General features: G+C 43.0%; 1 protein-coding gene and 1 long non-coding RNA gene across 2 annotated transcripts in view; one reads left to right on the top strand and one right to left on the bottom strand.

Moving 5' to 3' along the window:
- Positions 1–22,581, bottom strand: part of obi1 (ORC ubiquitin ligase 1) — a 48,317-nt gene that overhangs the window by 20,900 nt on the left and 4,836 nt on the right. The window lies entirely within an intron of this gene.
- LOC148424234 (uncharacterized) lies at positions 10,080–20,706 on the top strand. The gene is made up of 3 exons (XR_015865430.1): positions 10,080–10,136; positions 10,227–10,368; positions 20,214–20,706. It is a non-coding gene; the product is annotated as an uncharacterized LOC148424234 (long non-coding RNA).

Genomic DNA, 22,581 nt, shown 5'->3' with positions numbered 1-22,581 from the left:
AAAGGGGCCCGTATTCTTCTCGGTTGAAGGCGTTTGCCATTCACAAGAATCAAAAAGCAAAGCCCGGCCAGAGAAGCGTCCTACTTAGCAATTACATTCTATTACGTTCCAGAAAGACGATCCTCCCCCACACACCTTCCATGAAAATATCCAGCATATGGTTGTATGCTTGGAGCTCATATCCCAAGGCCACTTTCCCAGCTGGTACTCTGGGAGAACACAGAAAAAGGGGGAGAGAGAGAGAGAAACAGAGCGGGGAGAGGAAAACAAGACGGCGAGAAGACGAGACGAAGGAGGCGGTCACGTGCCGACTATCCCTCACAGGTCGACGGCAGCTGCGTTGGAGGTTCGGCCTGCTAAGCACCTGATAATTAGTTTGCCCGCCGGGCGCCGGTCATTATGTATCGGGAGTGACTAACAAGGCTCTGGCGGGGACGCCGGCTAGCCTCCGTGATTTAGCGCTTTCACGTGATGCGGCTTCCGCCCCGTCCTTTTGCGCACGCCGCCCAAATTAGCTTGCTTGAAAGATGCTATTTGGAGGTGGCATGACCTGTATCGGAAACGCCAATGGTGATGCGCTCTGACAGGGCTGGGCAATGCAATGAGTTAAATAGATTCCTTTGTCCTTTTAAAATGGACTGAATCGTGAAATCCGGGTTTTGCAAAAGCGGCGGAGCTTATCATTGTTCGCCATGACATTTGTATTCTCGGGTAACAAAGGTTAAGTGCTTGTTGGCAAGTTTTTTTTTTTACTTTATTTTGGAAAGCTCCATGTGCTAATATTATCTTGAAAAAAGCCTGTTTCACCATCCATCCATTGTAGTTACATAGTATTTTTGTGTAAAAAATGGTTCTACTTGACCACTTATTTTGAAGTCCTGCGCGATCGATACGAAAATTCTTTGAGTCTATGAAGCACATCTGCCCAAAGCTTAGAATGGGAAGCTGTGACAAGGATGGCGTCTCCTCGAGGTGTGCAAAGGCCGTGGCGTGCAATTCACAACCTCAAGCCACTCAGTGGGCCTCCTGTGCTGCATACTGAATCACATCTTTTATTAGACTTTCTTCCTTTCTCTGAAACCTGTCTCTGCATGGGAATCATGTCTCATGCACTCTTCACTCTGCATGAAATATCATAACTTTCTCACACCATTCATTTAATGGTTTGAGGCTGCTTGTTTGTTGCCGTAACCACAGGATGAATCGAAGGAATTTGATTAACTTGTCTTTAAGAGTCGTAGATTTGAAAAGTAGCCAAATTGCGAAATTGGACGCTGGATGCTTTAAAAGATATGTTTACATTATGTACTAACTACTTAATTGTGGCATTTGAAGGGATAGTCTACTTGTTTGGGCATGTTTTGCCGTAAAAAGTTAACATTCTGTCTAGAATTAACTCTTTTAGTCCCAGCTCTTGTTAGGCACTCCCTTTAGCCTATTTTTTTAAACAAATTTAAATAAGTACCTGGTAATGGATGTCTGGACCCTATAAGCGTAAAATTACGTCTTTGGCACTGAATGAGTTAATTTGATGAAATTATTTTTTCAGCTAGATAGATAGATAGATAGATACTGATGTTTCTGGACCACTGGAAATTTACACTAGTCCTAGACACGCTCCACATGCAATGCGAGGACCGAATCAAATCTTTTGCTTTTATACAGATAATACCCTAGCATCAGTTTTTTTTTTTTTTTTGCAACAGCAAATAATTAGAAAGGGTCAAGCAACCAGGATCCAATTAGATACACCGAGTATTCATTAATCAAGCAACGATTCCTCCAAATTTGATTGCCGCACCACATCGCCTTTTAAGCGCCTACAACCTGCAAAGCAATCTCGTCTTAAAAGGGTTAAGGCGACTCTCTTGCACCGACGCTTCAACATCCATCATCGTTCTCGCTAACCACATCATAGCTTCAATCACGGCTAAGATTACATATTTCTCTATTAATCTCCGATATTAAGCAGATCCATTTGTGTTAGCAAAAGTGGCCGGCCCGGCGAGGCCATCCTTTCACTCGGTGTCCCCAAATCTAATTAGCAAGCTTAAAGACATGTTACGGAGGGTCACGGGAGATAGAGATTGCGCCGCATCTTCCGCGCTTGTTGCAAGAATGAATAGTTTGATGTTCTCGGGCTCCGGAGGGTTTTTTTGTTCATGTCACCTTGCAGATTGAAGGCGCAATATAATGTAATGGGCAAGATTTGGAATGTGTACTGCGCACCAATGGATTTTATAAGTCTATTAATATCTGCTGCCCAAGTCTCCAAGTTTCAAATGAAAGGGAAGCATGAGAAGATTTCATTAAGAATCAAACAGGGCGCATTTGCTGCTGCGTCTGAGCAGAGCGGCTTTCCAGATGGAAGCTTAAATAAAAGAGGAAGTCGGTGTATAAGATGTGCGCTGATCGCTGCGCTCTCATGCAGCTGCCACCGTGATTCCGTTTGCATGAGAAAAAGTTGCGATGACGCTTTGATGGTGTCGCGTCACAGTAAGAGTTGCTGCGCAGCGTTTGCGTGACAACTGCAAAGGACTACTAAGACCGAATATTAACAGGCTGTTAGACCGGTTCAGACTCCACGTTGGACTGGGCCTGGAGTATTATAGCAGTATATTGCGTAACCGCTGCCGTGAAGCAGTGACCTAAATCGCCGATGACGCCGCATCTACGGCGTTATCGATATATGCCGGTCGACGTATATATTTTGGAAAACAAAATGCAAAGCGCTGAAGCTGCAAAATTCTTAGATCATTTGGAGGACATAAAGGGCTAGACGTGTAGATGATGATGATGATAATGATGTATTAGGTCTTTATTTAGCCCTCTTCCTTCAACAGACAGTTGAGGAGAAGAGCAATAAGACTGAGACAAACGATCCGGTTTCTCTGGGCGACTCGGCCCGGACAAGGAGGAGCAAGAGGAGGAGGAGGAGGAGGAGAAGGATCCCCTTACAGTGAGGAGCAGCGAGCGCCGGGACAGATCTGTTTACTCAGGCAACTTCATCGATCGGGGGTAAAGGTGGCGATGCGGTTGGAGGTGCACATGCAGAGGAGCGAGTCACCGCCGCTATTGATCATGTGTCCTGCTCCTGCCATAACCTCACAGATGCTGTCTGTGCTTTTATTGCACTGTAATGCCAAAGCGGCTTCTTTCTTGTAAAAACGGCAGAGGAAGAAAACAAACAAACCGGGTTCATTTCCCCCAAAAAGGTTGGTATCAATTCTCGAGTTAAAAATAGCATTATAAAATAAAATGCCGCTTTAGATTTTCTGGCTTCAGGCCTCGTTAGCAAGCGATTGTGGACACAAAACGCATTTTGACAAATTTAAAAATCATTACATTTTTTTAAAATGTATTAAACTGGTTGAAACGATCGCTTTACTGAAGTTTTGATTACATTTTTTAAAATGTATTAAACTGGTTGAAACGATCGCTTTACTGACGTTTTGGTTATCATTGTAGCTTTAGTACGTCGTTACCTCAAGTAGTCAAATGCTTTGGGAACGAAAGCGGATTGCTTTAGCGCCTAATTACCAAAAAAAATGAAATTTTACAGTCTCCCTAGCCCAACACTTTAAAAAATTGAAAACGACATAAGTCTGGGCATGTGGAAAAAAAAAGATGTACCGTATATACCTTTGGTAAGTGGTGAGTTAGTATCGGCTTCCATCGCAAGTACCAAAACATATTTGATTGACTATAAGGCCAGGTGTGGTCCAGTATTCATATTTGCTATCGGCACTGGCCCGTCCCTACTTTTAACCCAAGCAAATAACAAGCTTTACTCAATGCCGTGAGTCTCCTCTGATTTGCTCACAGCAAAGAATGATATCCTCCTTGCATCAATTGTGCTTTCCTCATCTTTTATGAAAAGTTTATTGTTTTATCTAATGAACAGCAAAAGCGCAATTACCATGTGCCTATCTGGGGAGAAAAAAAGTGCGGCGGGGAGCAGTGACGTCCACTTTATTTAGTATTGGACAGACACATTAATTATTCAAGTGCGGTGCCGCAGACTAGAGAAAAAGCATTGGGCGGCACCTTTTGCATGTTACCATGTCATCCGCAGCAATGTGCACCTCGGGTCTCACTTTTTGCCAAATAACGTGCGAGCAAGACGTAGCTCATTGGCAAGATAACAAAAGCGAGTTTGAAATCTATAGGTTAACCGCTGGCGTGTGTAAAGGAGTGACGCCCAGGATTGTTTGCGCCGTCGTTTCCAGTTGTCCAATGCTTGTCGTCCGGCGGCCGAGACGGCCGTCTCATCCACTCTGGGGGTTATGCTTTTGAGATTGAGGGCAAAGTTTGTTTTGAGGGAACGTCTTGCAGAGCTGGAATTATTTGCAGAGTTAATAGTGGTTTGATGATGTCATTCTCAGTGACCTGAAGATAAATTGACCCCTGTTGTGTGAGTATTCCTTAAATGCCACCTGCACAATTATGCTTGGAGTGTCCCCGGGCTGCTTCGCGGTGCGTTTGTTTTGGTGACCACACACACACACACACACACACACACACACACACACACACACACACAAGCTCGCACGTACACATGCACGCCGCCACTATGATTTTTCTATCATAGCGAGGACATGCCAGTGACATAATCTCCTCGCCCCTTACATTAACCTCAACCAAAATCCGATACAAATTTATACTCTAAAAAAGTCTTGACCCTCAAAAAGAGTTTGGAGCTTGTGGGTTCAACCAAAACGGTCCCACAAGTCCAAAACGTCCCTACATAGTAAAACCCGGGATTTTGTCCCCACCGTGTAGCAAAAACCGAGAGCACACACACACACACACAAGCCAGCAGAGCAAAAGTGTAGCTTCAGTTTAAATTGCTGACCCATACCTGCACATGTTCTCAAAACGTGTTCATTGAATGTCAGTAGGAATTAGATTCCCAACTGTGAAGATGAAATTATTTATTCATTGTGAGAGCATCATGAGAGCTATTTGCTGCCAACCTCCCAACAGATCAGCCCGCCACACAAACGCGGTGCCAAAATAAAACATTTGCATGAGTTCCCAAGATATGGATAATCGCAATCCGACGTTGTTCCGGTTTGAATTTCCGGATTTTCGGCTTCTTTTTAACACCTTACGGTCTGTTCTTTTTGGAGAGGCAGTGATTGGGGGACAAAACCGAAAATTCAAATAAGAGAGGAAAGGAAGAAGACGAAAATTCTCCAGAGAGATACATAATTCATACTCATGTCTTGTGTACCGGCTATTGTGTGTGTGAGTGTGTGCTTGCACTAGATTGGTGGTTTAACCTGGAGAGTCTACGAATGAAAATCATCGATTATTCCATCAAATAATCACGTAATCATCCTCACCACCCCAGCCCTATTTTTTAAAAATAATCTGCAGAGGTTGAACCTGAGTTCACTATCTGTAAATTTGCTTAGGCTAATCGGTTAGCAATCGAGATTAGCTTTAGCGTGCTCAATTACCCTTCGAGGTCAACGCATATAGTTCACATATACCCGATGTTACGTTACACACGTAACGGTGTCCATAATGTCACTTACAGACGATGCTTCAACACTAGTCCGAGAGGAAGCTCTAGAGTAGAGCTTCCTGTTTTGTTTTGTTTTTCTATTGCAGCTCACAGATGTTGAGAGCAAACTGCGGACTCGGTCTGCAGCTCCTGATCATGAATTATACAAAGAGCGAGGATTTTGCGTGCGTGTGAAATGGCATTGTTCACAGTTTGTGTCACATCAGTGAATGTTTAACTAGGCACAACAAAAGCGCTTCAATATTTTAGAATGCAGGGAGCCACAGAGTGAAGAGTTGTGGCCGCGCCGTTCCTCGCAACCCCCACGTCTCCCCTGTATGATGTCACATCCGCCGAGCCGCCCGCTCTCTTCCGAAACACGGCCTCAAAAAGCGCTTTCATCATGTGACCGCCTACACAATGACATCAGCAAAAGTTGAGAAAGTCAGCCCAGCTCGCCATTTGTCTCAATCTGCCTGCCTTGCACTGATGGATACATTAGCCACGAGCTTTTTAAGTGTGTCTCCGAAACCAACAAGCCGCAACATTATGAACAATCGATGAGGTTAGACGGTAGATTATGATGGTTTTATAGTTTGCATTGGTGAAGAACTGCGTGGTTTCACGTTGAAAGCTGCATCTGATATTTTGACCCCCATGGAGCCAAATGCCGTAAGCACGATATTAAAAACATCTTACAAACTGTGTATGAATGCTGAAAGGCTGAGTGACAAAAACATTCACGCATGCAGAATGATGTGGGATTATTTGGAATGATACTGAATGACAGATTGAACTCGAATGAGTGAGATATCTTTGTTGGAATGTTTGAATTGGCCAAAATATGCGGAAACTGGAGGTGAATATTTTTTTCCATTTGGCACTAATAATGACTGAATAAAAAATGAAATAGTTTGAATCGGTCAAGCCATTTAAGGGATGAGTTAATACTGTAGAATATGTCCTTAAATGGGAATTGTGGGGTTGAAAAATGGGGAATTTACGGCATGTACCAAATTTTGGCACATTGAAAATCATTCAAATATCAACTGAGTGAGCTGAATATCATCTAACGTATAATGCAATATATATAATGTTGAATCCATCTATGAGATTAAGAAGAAAAAAGTAATAGGGGACATAAGGCCTCATTACGAATGAGCGGAGAAGTTCAGAGCAAAAGATTTTTAACTATGGGTAAAACTTGAATTTTGAAATGAGAAAAGTATATGCACATGTGGCGTGAATTTTCCGAAAATGTTGAAGTTGGATTGGTGAGAATCGGTCAAAAAATGTGGGAGGAGTAGCGTGGCAAAAAAAGTGTGCGGAATAAATTAGAAAAAGAATGCAATGTTTTGTCAGATCGCATATGGTTTTTGAATGAGAAAAAGTATAAGCAGAAATGGTGTGAATTTTCCAAATATGTTGATGTTGGAATGCTAGCAATCAGTCTAAAAATGTGGAAGGGGTAGCTTGGCAAAAATGTGAAGAATACTTTAGAAGAAAAGTCATGGTTTGTGATGGAATAATTGGACATATGTATATATGTTATCATATAAAAACACATTGCTTGCACACCTATTGGTACATACGCACACACACACACACACACGTACTCACACACACAGACATAAACAATTCCTTATATGGTATTACTGTGAAACTGGTAACCGCCTTATTTGTAATCTTTGTAATAAAACGGAGAGGAGAGCCCGAGATCAGAAGAAGACCTTGGTGCTCTCTCCCTCTTTTGCAAAAGATCGTTTTTGACTCGGTCTTTCCTTTTCTCCGGACTGTTATTGTTGATAACTGAGTTTGTAAGATCATACATGTTTTTTGTTGAGAAAAGTATAAGCAAAAATGGAGTGAATTTTCCAAACATGTGGAAGAGGGAATGGTGACAAGCAGTCAAAAAATGAGTAGAATGGCAAAAAATGTGAGGAATAAAGAGATGAAGACTAAATTTGCAGTGCAGTATTGGAAGTCGTTAGGTGTGCAAGAATCCACATTATCGTGTCCGTGCGTACGCGTGTTCGCGCGGCGTTGATCAAACAGTAAAGAGGTATCGGAAGTCCAGTAAAAAGCCGGGAATGATTAACTCCATTGAACAGATGCGCCACAAGGAGAGCGTTCACATCCAAGGTTCAAAAAAAGCTGCTCTTCCTCCGTTCACATTTGAATTGTCACATTGGAGCCCCAGTCTACTCGGAGCCTCCTTTTGCTCGTCTGCGAAATGAACCTCGGCTTTTCACTGCGGTCCACGTGCGCAGGGACTTGTCTGATTAGGCATCTGCTAATCAGATGTGACCCGGCAGGCTTTTAAGTCGCACGCCATCATGCATAAGGACCGCTGTAACGTTGATGGCTGCGTGAGACGTTAAGTGTCCAGCATAATGATGGAAAGTTCACTTCCTACGAGTGGTTAACCAGAAAAGGGCATCTGGCAGTTTATTTTGCTTTTTGTGTTCACTTTCCAAAAGACCTAATAAACGTTACAAATTTCAACGGGCATTTCATGCATTCGGTCCCAAAGACATACTTTTTACGTTGTTTTTTTAGGAGTCTAGACTTTCAATCCCAGGTACTTTGTTTTTTCAAATTTCTTCACAATAATAAATTAATCAGTAAATCTATAAATATTTCAAATGAATAATTATTTCATTGTATTTATCTAAATACATTTTAGTATATTTCAAATAACTACATATTTCAATGTATTTATATAAATAAATGTAAGTAATTATAATAATACATTAATAAGTACATATTTTAAATAACTAAATATTTAACTGTATTTATAGGAGCAAATATAAGTAAATATAATAATACATTAAGTAAATATAATGAATAAATTAACATGTAAATATTTGAAATAACTACATATTTAATTTTATTGGCAAGGCACGACCCATGTAAGACTTATTGATGATGATCAATGACTTATTGATCGACCAAAGTTCATATGCAAAAAATGTACATTGATATGATAGAAGATACTGGTATGTATGAGTGCATTTTTTGTTTACTGTTACTGTAGCCGAAACTAAATCTTACACATTTTTCTCTTTAGAACCCGCAATCTAATTCATCTAATGAATCCCATTTATTCGACAACCCCACCTCATGCATTTCAATTGTTGCTATTGTAACCATAGTAATAACAAAGACAATGCTATTTATTTTTTAATGAAAATGTCCTAACACTCTCCAGTTGCTATCTGCTATATAAAATGTGAAACGATCCCTCTTCCGCAAGTAAAAACAATGAGGTAGCTTCACCTTTCCGACAAGCTGATTTTACTAGCAAAACGTTTGCGAAGAGCCGTAAAAAAGCGAGAAGGATTCAACTCGGCATGCCGACTGTCAGATATATGCAAGAAAAACTCCCAAGATGGATAAGCGTCTCAAACCAAGTGACAAGTGACAATAAAGCAGACATTTCTTTTTCGTCACGCTGATGTTTGGCCCGAAGGCACGTCATGCTACGGGAATTTATAATCGGCGTCATCGCATAGGCGCAAGCGCGACAGCGGCCGCAGCGCGGCCCGCGCTAGTCGGCGAATGGCGCGTTTCCGTGTAAACACGTGTCACTCTGCTAATGTAAGCCACACCGCGTAAAGGCCAATCAAACACAATCCGACAACAAAGCTGAAGCCTCCGCAAAGCTGAGTGCTTATTGGCATCGCCGCGCAATTAGAAGGCCTGCACAGAATGGATGTTGAATCAATGTATGGATCCTGCCCCCTATTGTCAATAATGAAAATTACATCTATAATCAATTAGAGCCCGGTGTTAAGGGTTGACACAGAGCCCACTGGCGAAAGGATTATTCCTCTTTTATCGACTTGCTTTTGGGGACAGTCAAACCAGTTGAGTTGAGCTGGATTAAAATTTGGGCCTTTTCAAAAACACCAGTGCTCTGTTTTCTATATCATTGGCCACAAAGAATAATTTCCCGGTTCGAATGTTTTGGGATAATAAGAAAAAAAAAAAAAAATTTTAGACGACCCAGTGCCACTTCTTTTGGGGTCTTTTTCTTTTGCTTACGTGCGCCAACATTTGGCTAAAGATTTCCCGACAATATCAATAAAAAAATACGAGTGTACCCTAAAAAAAATGTTTGATTTTTCCTCGTTTCCTAAAAACATTGAAATACAACTTGGGGAATTACGCTATGCGGCCGACCATAAAAACAGACATATAAGGATGTGTAACTTGTGTATACTTTGTATCTGTAGTGTACTTTTATATACATTCATGAGTGTATATGTGTGTGTTATTATGTGTATTGCTATTACTTTGTATATACTGTATAAAAGAAGAAAGGTGAAATATTTGCTAGAACAGCTGTCCTCAAATGGGTAGCTCAGATCATGGCTGCGTCACACTTAAAAGCCAGATGAATATGGCTGCTGTGCCGTCTTTTTAAAATGAGTATATTAGAGTTTCAACTTTATTAACATTTAAATGACCGAAGCGATAACTACCACCTTGAGATTTAACATACGAATGATCTCATTATGTAATTTCTCAGGTTACTTGATGAGTGCTATGTTGTCATAGGATGGTGAAATCCCTTGCGAGCAGCTGCAATCAAATCCAATTGAAAAGCCGTTTCGATTCGGTGCGTCTCAAAGTAACATTTCTGCCTTTTCCTCTGCTAAAAGCATGGAGTCTTTTTCTTTCTGACTGCCTGGCCTCCTGTTGTTTGCAGGGAACACAGCCTCCTCTCCTGGACAAACGCGAAAGCGGCAAGGAGCGCGACGAAGCCCTCATAGGCGCTGTGAGCTGCGTAACAAGCCTCGCTGCAATGAGTCCTACAAATCAAGTTTACAGCAATCATGGCACTTCTTCAGGTAATGAAATCGCATTTTATCACCGTGACTGGAGTGATGCTAAACGCTCTAAAAATCAGGCTACTGACTCTCGCCGCGTCCCTGAGGAAATCTTGAAATCTCAAATATCTGCCGCCACTTCCTCAACAGATAACCAGTTATTTGACTAGAGAAAAATCATATTATTGCCGGGGGAAGCGTTAAAAAGGGCTCGGTGATCAATGTATCTGATTAGTTTGCTTTGACGGGGAAGCTAATCAGGCCAAAGGGATCAATGGTGTGGCTGTCACACGGCCTGGCGTCCCTTTCCTCGGATAACTGCCACGTAAACGATTGGGCACGAGTGGAAAACCTACTGGGACGCGCACTAAACTCTTGTTGCATGGCGCATGTGGGAATCCGCGCGCACGCTCCACTCTTCTTAATCAGTAGTGCTGAGAAACCACTCCGGTTTATGCAGCCCTCTATGAATCGCTTATGATTATCGTAATTCCTCAAATATAAGACTCGCGTTTTTTCCCAAAACGAAGGCAAAAGGTATGGGTGCGCCCTATAAACAGTAGCTTCAAGATTGGAATTTCTTTTTTTTTTTATTTGACACCATTCAGGGATGATTGATTTGTCAGCCGCATAAGCAGAGTATTGTTGCACAGATGTGCATTTTTTTTTTTTAATCGACCGTATTAATACTTATGATAATTACCGTAACTGGACGCGCGAGAGGGTGGATATCAGTTAGCTGTTAGCAACCGGTGGCTGTTGCAGCTCACAGCAGCTCGGACGTGCTAACCACACTTTCACTGAGCTGCCCCTTCTTGGACTTAACTGACAATACTTATCTTAACGACATTGATAAAAAAACAGAAAAAAAATATACTTTTTACTTTGTATTATACTTCAAAGTATATTTCAGAGCCTGTCTTTTTACTTGAGTAGATTTTTGGATCAACACTTTTACTTTTACAAAAGTATTTTTTTACCTTTGTGTAGCTTTACTTTTACTCAAGTAAACAATCTGTGTACTTTGCCAAACACTGGTAAGGACTGTTGAGACGTGATACTAAAAAAAAAATGTGGTGTCAAAGTCACTGTTGTACAGACATCTTCACCTTTTGTCCAAAACAGCTTAATTAATGTCACTCAAATGAGCTATTTTCAAACAGTAAAAGAACGAAATGAGGTAGAATCTTAACTTTCTTCTTCGAGGTAAAGAATGGAATCCAATCTTTCATACGGTACAATCAATGTCTCCATAGTCATCCTATGCAATATGTCTGTTAGCTTTGAAAAATGTGTCTAAATGCTTGAAATGGGTTGGCACCGTAGGGGTTGCCTTTTCAGATAACGCTTGGCACGGAAAGAGTTAAAAAAAAAAAAGGTTAGAATGACTGGGTTAATCAAGCAGTCAATTATTCCCCCAAATTCCTGCAGAGAATTAGTTGCAGTCTTCCTAGTAACAAAAACATGTTTTGTGTTTTTTTTCCCCCCACCTTCCGCAAGTCTGTTTCATATTGGATGCAATGGAGTATGTTGTGCAGCTCGCACACGTTGGGAATATTTTGTAAAGCCGAGAAGAAGATTGAGCCAGCCAACAGAAGAAGTGGCGGCATTTGATGTGCGTCGCGCTCTTGTACGCGTGAAACGCGTTCTCTTCACCTGATGACATGCGCGTGTGCGTGCCTGCCAAGAGAACAGAGAGCCCCAGACTCCCTATCTTGACAAAGTTAGGTAATTAACGACGGAGCCTATTAAAGGGGGAATATTCAGCCGGTGATAAATGGCTTTAATAACAGGGCCGTGTTCTCTCTAACAGAGACAGATCCTCCCGCCACCGTCTCCCTGCCCACCAGATAAAACCGGCCAGACTCCCGGATCGCCAGGCTCTTTATCTTGGCCTCTCCCGACGGACGCCTTTGCTCCTTTTTCTCTGTCTTTGTGTTTCCACGCCGCTCGTATTTAGACGAGAAAAGTTCCATCTGTCAGTCTGTCAACGGGGTTTGCAGGCACGCCGGCGCTGGAAAGCCTCCACTCGGTGGAGGCGGAATGCAAATTGGACAGTTAAGCGGCGCCAAAAGCCATTTATGTTGCCGCGCAGCACGCTTAACGGGAGCGGGGATTCTGCTCGATGGGTCCTGGTGGGTTTTGGGGCCAAGGGCCGATCGGGGGTCGCATCCGTCACGGCGCCTCGGTGTGAGATGCGTCCACGTTTGTCCTCATTAGAATACGAGACGACATTCACAGGGCCCGGCGTTCACAGGAACCACGCCGTTGCGTAATCCGCGGGATGACTTTCGGGTAGCGATTTCAATACGTGCAAACAGTAATTCCCCAAATATCAGACGCACACGTGAATAAGATGCACGCTTCATTCGGGGGTCAGATTCTGGTATTTTCTATGCTGTATAAGATGCATCAACACTTTGTCGACAACGTAGAAACCTCACCTTCTGTAAACTCTTTATATTGTCTTGTGTTCACATCCATAAGTTATAAATTAAGAGTGTTTTAGATTTCCCACACTGCGAGTGAACCAGCGCCCTTGTAACGGAATGCGCTCGAAGCAGTTGTTTTTCCGTTTCCTCGCGACGCAGCAGGAGTTCGTTTTACCATAAATACCTGACGTTGCGCGCCATCTATGTGTATGTGCCAAAAGACCACAGTTAATAAACGAGTCAAAAAGAATACCTTTCTCTGATCTCTAATTTACTTTCAACCCCTGAAAATGTTCAGAGGCATCAGTTCAATCCATACATTTTTTTTTGGGGGGGGGGGTGCTAAGACCCCTTTATGTACAAAATATGCGCCTTATAGCGCGGAAAATCCAGTACGACTGGAAAGATGTATCCCTCAGATCGATCAGTGCCTGGTTTTCCCTAAAATAAACGCGGTCACGCTCGCGTGGTTGAACCGCTTGCTAGCATCCAGAGCGCTCTCGCAGAACCGAGGCAAGTGAGTCCATTAAATACACATGAGAATCTAATTAGGGCCCCCCTTGTGCATGAATCAGGGAGCTAAGAGTCATAGGGGAGCCGCGCTGAAAAGACATGACGCCAAGCGAGCAAATCCACGGAGCGCGTCCACGTACCACTCAGCCGTTTTGTGACAGGAATGTTAACAGGTGTCCTGAAATGCATTAGGTGTCCACAAAATGTTATTTTGCAGCTAGATTCTAAATCATTGAAACATGTTTCACCAGTCAAAGTAAATGAATTAAGAAGTTCAGTTCTCGGCCTCATTCATCTTCGGATGAACGATCAATTATTCTGAACATGATTAGCATCGCGGATCATTTTGTTAATCCGTTCTTAATTGAAGCAGAAAGGGAAGTCTTGACGATATTCCCCATTATAATTAGCCTGATAATAACATTTGATGAATGATAGCACTCTTTCCTTCCTCTGCCGTGTGTCACATGAGATATGAGCTTGGACATAATTCACATTCCCGCAGTGACTGATGCCATTTAAATTACAACTCCTCCCAGCAAAGTCTTCAGGAATTCTCTGAGGAATGACAATTCGACACTAATTGCTATCAAGTCAATGAAGGGCGCCGCGATTTGATAAGAAGCACAAAGCCGCCTTGAAAAATTTGTCATGAGATTGAATACTTTAAAAAGTAATCGCTCAAAAAATAACTCATTGTCTAAATATTGTAAAATTTCAAAGTCAAACTTCCTGTTAAGCGGTGATGAGGCAAAATTGTAACGCTGTCAAAGATGTTTTTACATTTTTAACCCCTGGGGCAAATTTTGAGACTAGATGTTTTTGATGTGTGATATCAAAGAAAAGCATACAAAACAATATTAGGAGACTAGCGTGGATTGTCAAAGCATATCAACTTTCAATATGCCGTCCTGCCATCCCTTCTAAATGTTTGCAAACGGGAGGTCGAGAGGTACACCCTTGAGGTTTCAAATTTAGCCCATGTCGGGCTCATTTACCGCCATGATTAAAATGTGAAAATATTGTCAATTTTGGATGTATTGAAAACCTGATTCTATCATGCATTTCCCCCAATTTTTGCATTGATCCTATCGACTTGCGAAGAAGGGGCATTAGAAATGTTTGTGTCTGTTTGACTCCTGGCGGTTACCGGGCGGCACTGGCGGACAACTTATGACATTTGCAAGCCTTTCGACGACTTCATTGAGTGGCTTAGCCTGACTCTCACATTGCAAAGTTCTTGCTATTCATTGTGGCTCTTTTAGTGGACACAGGGTTTCGTCCCAAGCACTAAATGTAGCAGGAAAGCTTTTATTTTGCTGCAGGGAAGCGATTTATTTCATGCAGCGCATAACATTATATCTGCATAATCCCATCTGCGGGCCGCTAAAACGCGAGCGACGGCCCACAAATGGCCCCCGGGCCTTAGTTTGGAGACCTTGCTTTACGTGTCCAAAAGTAGCTAGCTTCCAATTCTTGAAAACAAAACAAACATAAATTCCATAAAACTAATATTTTATAGGCAAATAACTCCCCCCCAAAAAGAGAAAGAAAGTCATTTTTCCACATTGCAGACACCCTCCCATTTTCACTGACATATTTACCGGGACCGGGATTCCAATTCCCCAAGTGCGCAAAATGAATTACATTATGGATTATTATGTAATTACGGCAGGGCAAAGTCTGATAGAGCAGGGAAAATTGAGATCTGAATATTTCATAATGCAAAGCACCATCTTTGTTGAGGAAATTATTTAGGGATAGCACGGTAATTTTCGAAGTAGGTAAAGGTCGATTGTGAGGCACCAGAGAGCAGTAATTGGAAAATTTGAGCAATCCAGAGGAGTCATTCAGGGATGAACATGACAGTCGTTCACTGAAGACATCATTACTCCTCGGTGAGACAAGTGCACTCTCTCGGCAGCCATCAAACGCCGTCAACCCATTACAGGTTATTTATTTGACGTGTAAGTCGCGCTCGCGCAACACGTCTTTAGTCCCGCTTTTGTTTTGTATTTCCGTCTCCTCTTGCTTCAGGCGCGAGGTCCGACCGACGCTTTGGAATTCAGCAAAGTTGTCTTTGGGCAATGCCGCTCGTGATTACGCTCAGACGAAACCATTTTTGTACCCGGCATGAAATGATATCGTTATTAGCAAGGAAAAGGAAATGGCTTAAGGTTGGATAAATGTGTCACTTAATAGCAACACAGTGACTGGGATGTCAAAGAATAATTTTGTCGCCTGTAGAAAACATATGAAGGAACGCCACTTTTGAAAAATGCCGTCTTTAAAAGGCAAATCTAAATGTCAGGGAGACGGATATTTTACGCAAAGAGAGCGATGCCTTCTGGGCCTCGCGCGCAAAAAGGCGGGAGAATCCGATTCTTTTTCCCCAGTTGAAATGAAGTGCAATTACCCGACATCAGGCATACAAAGTAGCTGGCTCGCGTTTACGCTCGCATCGCCTGGAGATCAACGCGGCCGCCTCTGCAGCATTACTCTGCCAAACACAACAAAAGAAAAAGAAAAATGCTTATTTAATGTCGCTCTGAAGCTGGCGTTGTATGGTTACTTAGAAGAATAGACTCAAATTTGAAGACGTATACACTTCCTAAGCGCAGCTGTGAAATAGCAGATTCAAAACAAAAGGTGTCAGAAGGTCTGCATTTACCGAGATAATAATGCTCGCGTGACACAGACGGATGTTTATTATGTTAGTTGTCGTGTCAACTGATGTAAAACGGCATCTTCTTCTACCAAGAGGTGAGATAAAATAGACGTATGTAGCGTACAAAAACACACATAAACAAATGCTTATTGAATGAAAATGAAACAAAAGCAAACAAATAAACCTAGCAAGGAGCGTCACACGGTCGATAAGATGTTTCATATATCGTTTTATGTAACTTGGGGGTACGTGAAGGCACTTCAGGAGTTACTGAATGTGAGATTTTAAAAGAGTGTCCGCAGGTATCTAATCCGATTTGAAGCTTTTTAAAGCCATGATACGAGTAGAACATGTTTCTTTTCCGATTAAGAGCGCATTGATTGGAACGCGAAGCAACTCGTTTGATGACTCCTTTGAAAAACCTTGACTGCATTTACCATAAGTACACAAATGTAAGACGCACCTGTCGTGAATAGGACGCGCCCTTAATTTTGGGGTCAAATTCAAGTATTTTTTTGCCATGTATAATACACACCAACACTCTGGCAACAATGCAAAAACTATAGCAAAACAGACAAAAGTCTCATCTTCTTAAACTCTACATATTTTCTTGTGTTCATATAGGTAAGTTATATACTGGTCGCGGGTTAATAGTGTTTCAGATTTCCCACATTGACAGCGGTCAGTGAACGTCGCGAGAGTGTAGCGGTGAATGCGCCCGAAGCAGTTGATTTTCCTTTTCCTCTCGAAGCAACTTATTAGAAAATTGAAGGCTTTTAAGTGCGCCTTATGATGAGGATATTACAGTGAGCTTTGTTTTCCGAGCCCAACAACTCAAGCACAAGAAGCGAATGGATAGTAACGCATCCAATCCGCATGCAGAAATCAAAAGCTAGAGAATAAGAGAGCAGATGCGTGCAATTAAAAGAAAACCGTGGACTATAAGCGGAATTGACAGATCGCAATCACTATCCACTCTTTTGCACATCCCGGCCCAAACGGGGTCAGCACCAGCCACCTTGGCGCGCCCGCTCGGCGCCAACCGTTTGGGTTCCGGTTTTCCTCTTTTGATGGGCGAGGTCAGCGGGAGCCACTTCTAACGTCGGGCGTCGGGGTTTACCCTCGACCCGACAGAGACCCGCCGGGCCCCCCTCTTAACGCGCAAATGAGACGGGGACAAATGTCCTGTCACTTTGGGGCTCCTCGTCCCAAAGCGCTTGCCACTCTTCCCATCAGCCCCCTCTCCTTTGGCTCTTCAATCGCTCGAAAAGCCCTCTCATCCCATCTGGTGCCGCCTTCACTCTCTTATGTTCTTTAAATGAGCTTCCCAACTCCACTTCTTTCTTGCAATTCAATTTTACAAGGCCATTATCCCCGGTGTAATGTGGAGGTTAAATATATCAGGGCAGACGTTATGTGAAAATAATTAGCGCTAATGAATAATGCAGTCGTTCAGCTGATGAAGGATGGTTGTCAGGGTAATGCAGGACATGGGAGGGGCCCCTCTGACAAATTAAAATATTTAAACACTGGGGTATGATATCGGCGAGTCTTTTCGTGGTACCTTCTCCTCGACGCGAAGAGGCAGCGCATTACTCAAGCCAAGCATCTGTCCCATTAGAGGGAGATTTTCAAACATCTCCAAGCAGCTAATCACGGCCGCTTTCTGGTAATCACTTGTAGGATGTGGCAGTATCTTATCAACAGCCTTTGTCTGCCTGCCACATTCCGCTTCATCCGCTTTATTTATTGTTATTACGCTCGTTCGGCCTCCATTTCAATTTCTTCCCGCGCCCGTCATGTGACAGTGAGGGATGGACACGTGAAATCATCCAGTTTACGACGGCGTGCCGGCCAAGAGACCGTCTTAATGGATCAAGTTGGACCCGAACCATTTCATTGGACGGGATCGTTAGAGGAAAGACGGAAATGACTTTGACTGGAAATTTCATGACTTTGCTTCCGCAACCCTGAAGCTCATGTGGTTTAACGATCAATTCATCAGGGGCAAAGTATGTTTTGTTTTGTGACAAATAGGGCTGCAGCTATTGAATAGTTCAGTATTCGGATTTCCTACTGAAAATTTGAATCATCGAGTATTTGGATATAAATTAAAATATATAGTCATTCCCCAAAAATAAGACATACTTTTTCTCCAAAAATAAAGGCCAAAAGTGTGAGTGCTTCCTATAAATGGTAACTTACAGATTACATTTTTTTTTTTAATTGGACAATCAGCTAACAGCAGCTCACGTTAACAGTGGTTGTTTTGCATGTTTTTTTTTAATAGAAGAAAGGAGCAGACTGAACCAACGTCCGAGTCCATCCTTGTTCACACACAGAAATATGACCAAAATGGAGAAAATCATGTCAACGTTACGACGTCTCCTTTCGATTGAATTAAGAGTGCACCGGTAAGGGAACAGCAATTTGGTGGAACACGGATGGTGCACAACTTTCAATAAGCTCGGTGAATCCTATACACAGTAACATAGAAAATACCCTAAAACTAAGGGCGTGTCCTATACACAGATGCTTTCGATATTCGGGGAATTAAGGTATGTTCTTTTTCTTACAAAAGGTCTATTTAATTATTTCGTTATTCGGATTTTCTACTGAAAATTTGAATCATCGGGTATTTGGATAAAAATTAAAATACATATTAAAATATAGAACATAACACAGGTTTAGTTTGAAGCAAAAGTGCATTCATTTGTGGCTGAAGAAGACCGAGTATTAACAGGCTGTTTGACTCCTTCAGCGTCCAAATTCGGATTGAGTGCGGGAGTTTGCTTGTAGTACACCGGTGACTGTAAAGTGACGGTCTTTTAAAAACAAAGAAAACGTGAAGCACTGAAGCTGCAAAAAGTGAAGCGCCTAGTAGCGGGGGAACGCTGTAAACTGTTTCTGAATTGTTCTTATTTCTGCTTGTCAGCAATAGAAAGTTTCATGCCTCATAAAATAAATTAGTTCCATAATAACTCATTCATTAGCTCTTTTGTAAGGCAAAGAAATCAGACTGCACAAAATACGGCTCGAGATGTGGGAATATAATTGGCAGATTTAATAAATAAACCCGCTACAAAGCACAAGTGACGGAAGGAGGTATTGAGAAAAAAAAAACATACAATGGAAAACGTTAAGAATCCCACAAGTCTTCAATTCAGCATTTGGATGGCTTCCGGAGGAAAACGGCGGCCGTTATCAAAAGGCTACTGTACAAGCGCTGCGGTGTTGCGGCTCTTTCCCGGGGGTTTTGGCAAAGGCAGCGGACTGCGCACTCTGACAACTTCTTTTTATGAAGCTCATATTGTGCAGAATGGAGCCATTTTGATTTGCTTTGTAAAACAGGCCTAATTACGGGGCCAGGCGCACATCTAACAGGAGGTTGCTGTACAAGCGCGTAATCTCCGCCACTTTCCCCTCGCCTCTGCAAACACTGATTACATGGGGGACTTTAAAAGGGGAATTACAGCAAAACAATTTAAATGTAATGTAGCAGTCATACGTACGGGGGAAGAAGGATGGACAAAGATATGGCCGCATTAATAATACATGCTTTAATTAAGCAGCGGGGAGCGCAAGGAGCAGGATCAAGAGATGGCGGAATGCATAAAATGAGGCAAGCCATGTGAGAGATGGCAGAGGGGGGGGAAAAAAAAAAAAAAGTCAGCCTGAATGACAAAGAAAATGCGAAGACGAGTCGGGAGGGAGGATGTGATTCATGGCGCTGTTCCGTAATATTGTTTTTAAGTGTGACAATTCCGGTCTGGTTTAAGCACGCAGTAATTCGTTTACGGCAAGCCTGTGGTCATAAACAGGTTTAAAGCGGGGCCTAATGGTCAAGTGATTCGAGCGTCCCGAGCTCGTCTGTGCCTCGCGAACGGCGGATGCGGTAGAATGCTGTGGAAACTTCTTTTAATCAGTGTGCGTGATGAGGAAACAAAACGCAGTATCTTCTTTCAACTAAAACGGAATATTTAGAATCGGAGGTCAACGGGTTAGCACCTAAATTCATCCAGTCATTTTTGATTGATTAACGCATTCATAGCGTCGGAATCTGATGTCGTCCCGCGCCTGACAAATACCAAAGGCCTCTCGATTTAAAGAGTGCTGACGTGAGCTATTCCCGGTCGATCGTCTCCGACGAGAGCGCCGGGTTCGGGGGACCGAATAGCAACCGTGCTAGATATCCGAATAGCAACCGTGCTAGAAATCCATCTCACAGGACACACTCTCATGTTTCTCAACAGGTAAAAGCCCACCCGGAAATCTCAAACGCGGATAGCGGCTCGTCACGAGGGCCTTATGTTAAAAGCGCCGGCAACTCAGACGAGCGACCAAAAGGCGAGTGCTGGGAAAGAGGTGAAAGGAGCCATCTGGACATCGGAAGCTCCTCGTTGCAAAAAAGTCCCACCTTGATGTGCTTGCTGATCAAGCGCTCAATAAGGATAAGTGCCAGCAAGAAGATGCAAGGACGCAAGCAGGGATGACTTCAACCATCATTGATGACGACGTAGGAAATTCACAGGGGCCTCAAGAAGCCTCGTGGTTGAAAGGAACGCAGTGGATAGCATGGGGTTTTTTTTCACTTGTATTAAAGGAATGCTAAAAGATCGCCTGTCGGTTCATGAACGTTTGATGATGATGACAATTTTTACCTTAATTTATTCATGTACGAGTGGGTGGAAAACTCATGTCAAATTTCAAATAAAGCAGGTTGATAAATGTGATGGATGGAATAGATTTTCTCCATTCTATGTCATTTTATTTTATTTGACCTTTGTTGAAGCAGGGACGTCCCGTTAAGATTTTCAAAACAAAAGGCAGCAAAAAGCAAAATATGCATGTGTGGCAATTTGAAATTTTAAGAGGTCAAGTCGAAACATGGCATTCTGACAGACATGAAAAAAAAAATGTTTGTGGAATAGCAAGCAAAACACACCCGTTTTTATCCATCGTTGGGAGGCGGCCATTTTGTCACTTGCTTTCAAGCAAAAACGACATCACATTTGCGCAGGACAAATCGCGGCTCAACTCTTTTCCTAGTCTGGCCGTTTAATATTTGCAAGTTGAAAGAGTTGGTTGTGACCGGAGCCCTGAGCAACTGCGATGTTAATTTAAGTCGATAGCGAGTAGCAAAATGGCTGCCGCCCCAGGGGCCTACACAAAAGGTAATATAAAAAAATAGCTGAATTTCACCCCCAAATTATGGGTGCGTCCTTTACACAGCTGCGTCTTGTATTTGGGGAATTACGGTATATACATTTATATTGAGGTGGCACGGTGGCAGACCGGTTAGCTTGTCCACATCGCAGCTCAGAGGTCGCAGGTTTGATTGGGGTTGTGGAGTTCGCATGTTCTCCCCGTGCCCGCGTGGTTTTTTTCCGGATACTCCGGTTGTCTCCCACATTGACAAAAGCATGCGTGGTAGATATAATGGACACTCCCAATTGCCTTTAAGTGTGTTTGGGAGTCTGAATGCACAATGTGTCTCTTTGATTGAAAATCACAAGTGCCAAAATCGGCCCCAAGCTGTGAGGATGTAGCTCCGCCCCTGACATCAGATTGCTTAAAAAAAAAAAGTGGACTTTGCAGCTGAATTCATATTACATATTCATAGTACACAAAATTTGTCAGAATAGCGTGTTTCGACCACTGGGGTCGAATAGAACAAATTATTGCAAAGTACATTTCTGACTTTCCAGTTCAACTACGCTGGTGAAAACCTACAAAGCCGAAAGCAATAACAGGTGACTTCCGTCTTTTGTTTCAAAATGTTTTTCTTCTGGTTTATTTGCCCTATTATTTGGCCCTATTTCCCGGTCCCCTCGCCGTGGACATTAACACCGGGACGCTAGCGTTGTCACAGTCAGTAATAAATTGTGCTCAACATTGATAAACTAATGCAATTACCCGCGGGCCACGGCAGTCAGCTAATTTAAAGATAGCGGGTTTGTTCACGGGGCGGGAGGCGCCCAATGGGCCCCATGGGTGAAAGATGGCGCCTTTATTACATCTGAGAGGTCAGCTCGGTAGCACTGTATTAGGATTGATCTTTTGATCCCTGCCTCCAACACCCACGCTGTACGCAGGCTACGCGGATGGTGCGAAGGGTTAACTCTGCCAGCCAGGCGGCCTAATTGAGCGCCACACATCTTGCGGCACAAACAGGAACCTGGAGGGTCATAACAAGCCAGCCGTGACTTATTCACATAATAAACCAAGCAGATATCTTAATGAGCCATTGAGCAAGCCGGAGGAGGAGGGGAGCGGGGGCCATTAGACCGCCCGGACCATGGGTACATATTTGTATATCTGCAATTGCCCAGTCATTTGCATACGCCGCTCGCCGCCGGGGCCCTGCGTCCTGGGGGCCGGCCGCAACGGCAACTAAAAGGCTGGCGAGGCGCCGAGAGCTTCTTCTGATGGATGACGAGCGGAAAGGTGAAGCGCGGCGCCGTGGCTTCTCGTGTTTCCGAGAGCCGGGGTGTTCCGCGGGTGTCACTATGAAATCTCGTTCCGTTTTTCGATCAATGATTCCATCCCCATTTCTTTTTAATATCTACCGTATTCGCCGCACTTTAGCTTTAGCATGCTAGTGATTAGCATTCAAGGTCA

This window comes from Hippichthys cyanospilos, chromosome 4, assembly GCF_059441005.1.
Source record: "Hippichthys cyanospilos isolate Australia breed blue-spotted pipefish chromosome 4, RoL_Hcya_1.0, whole genome shotgun sequence".
Taxonomy (NCBI): domain Eukaryota; kingdom Metazoa; phylum Chordata; class Actinopteri; order Syngnathiformes; family Syngnathidae; genus Hippichthys; species Hippichthys cyanospilos.
This window is presented reverse-complemented; position numbering and strand designations above follow the sequence as displayed.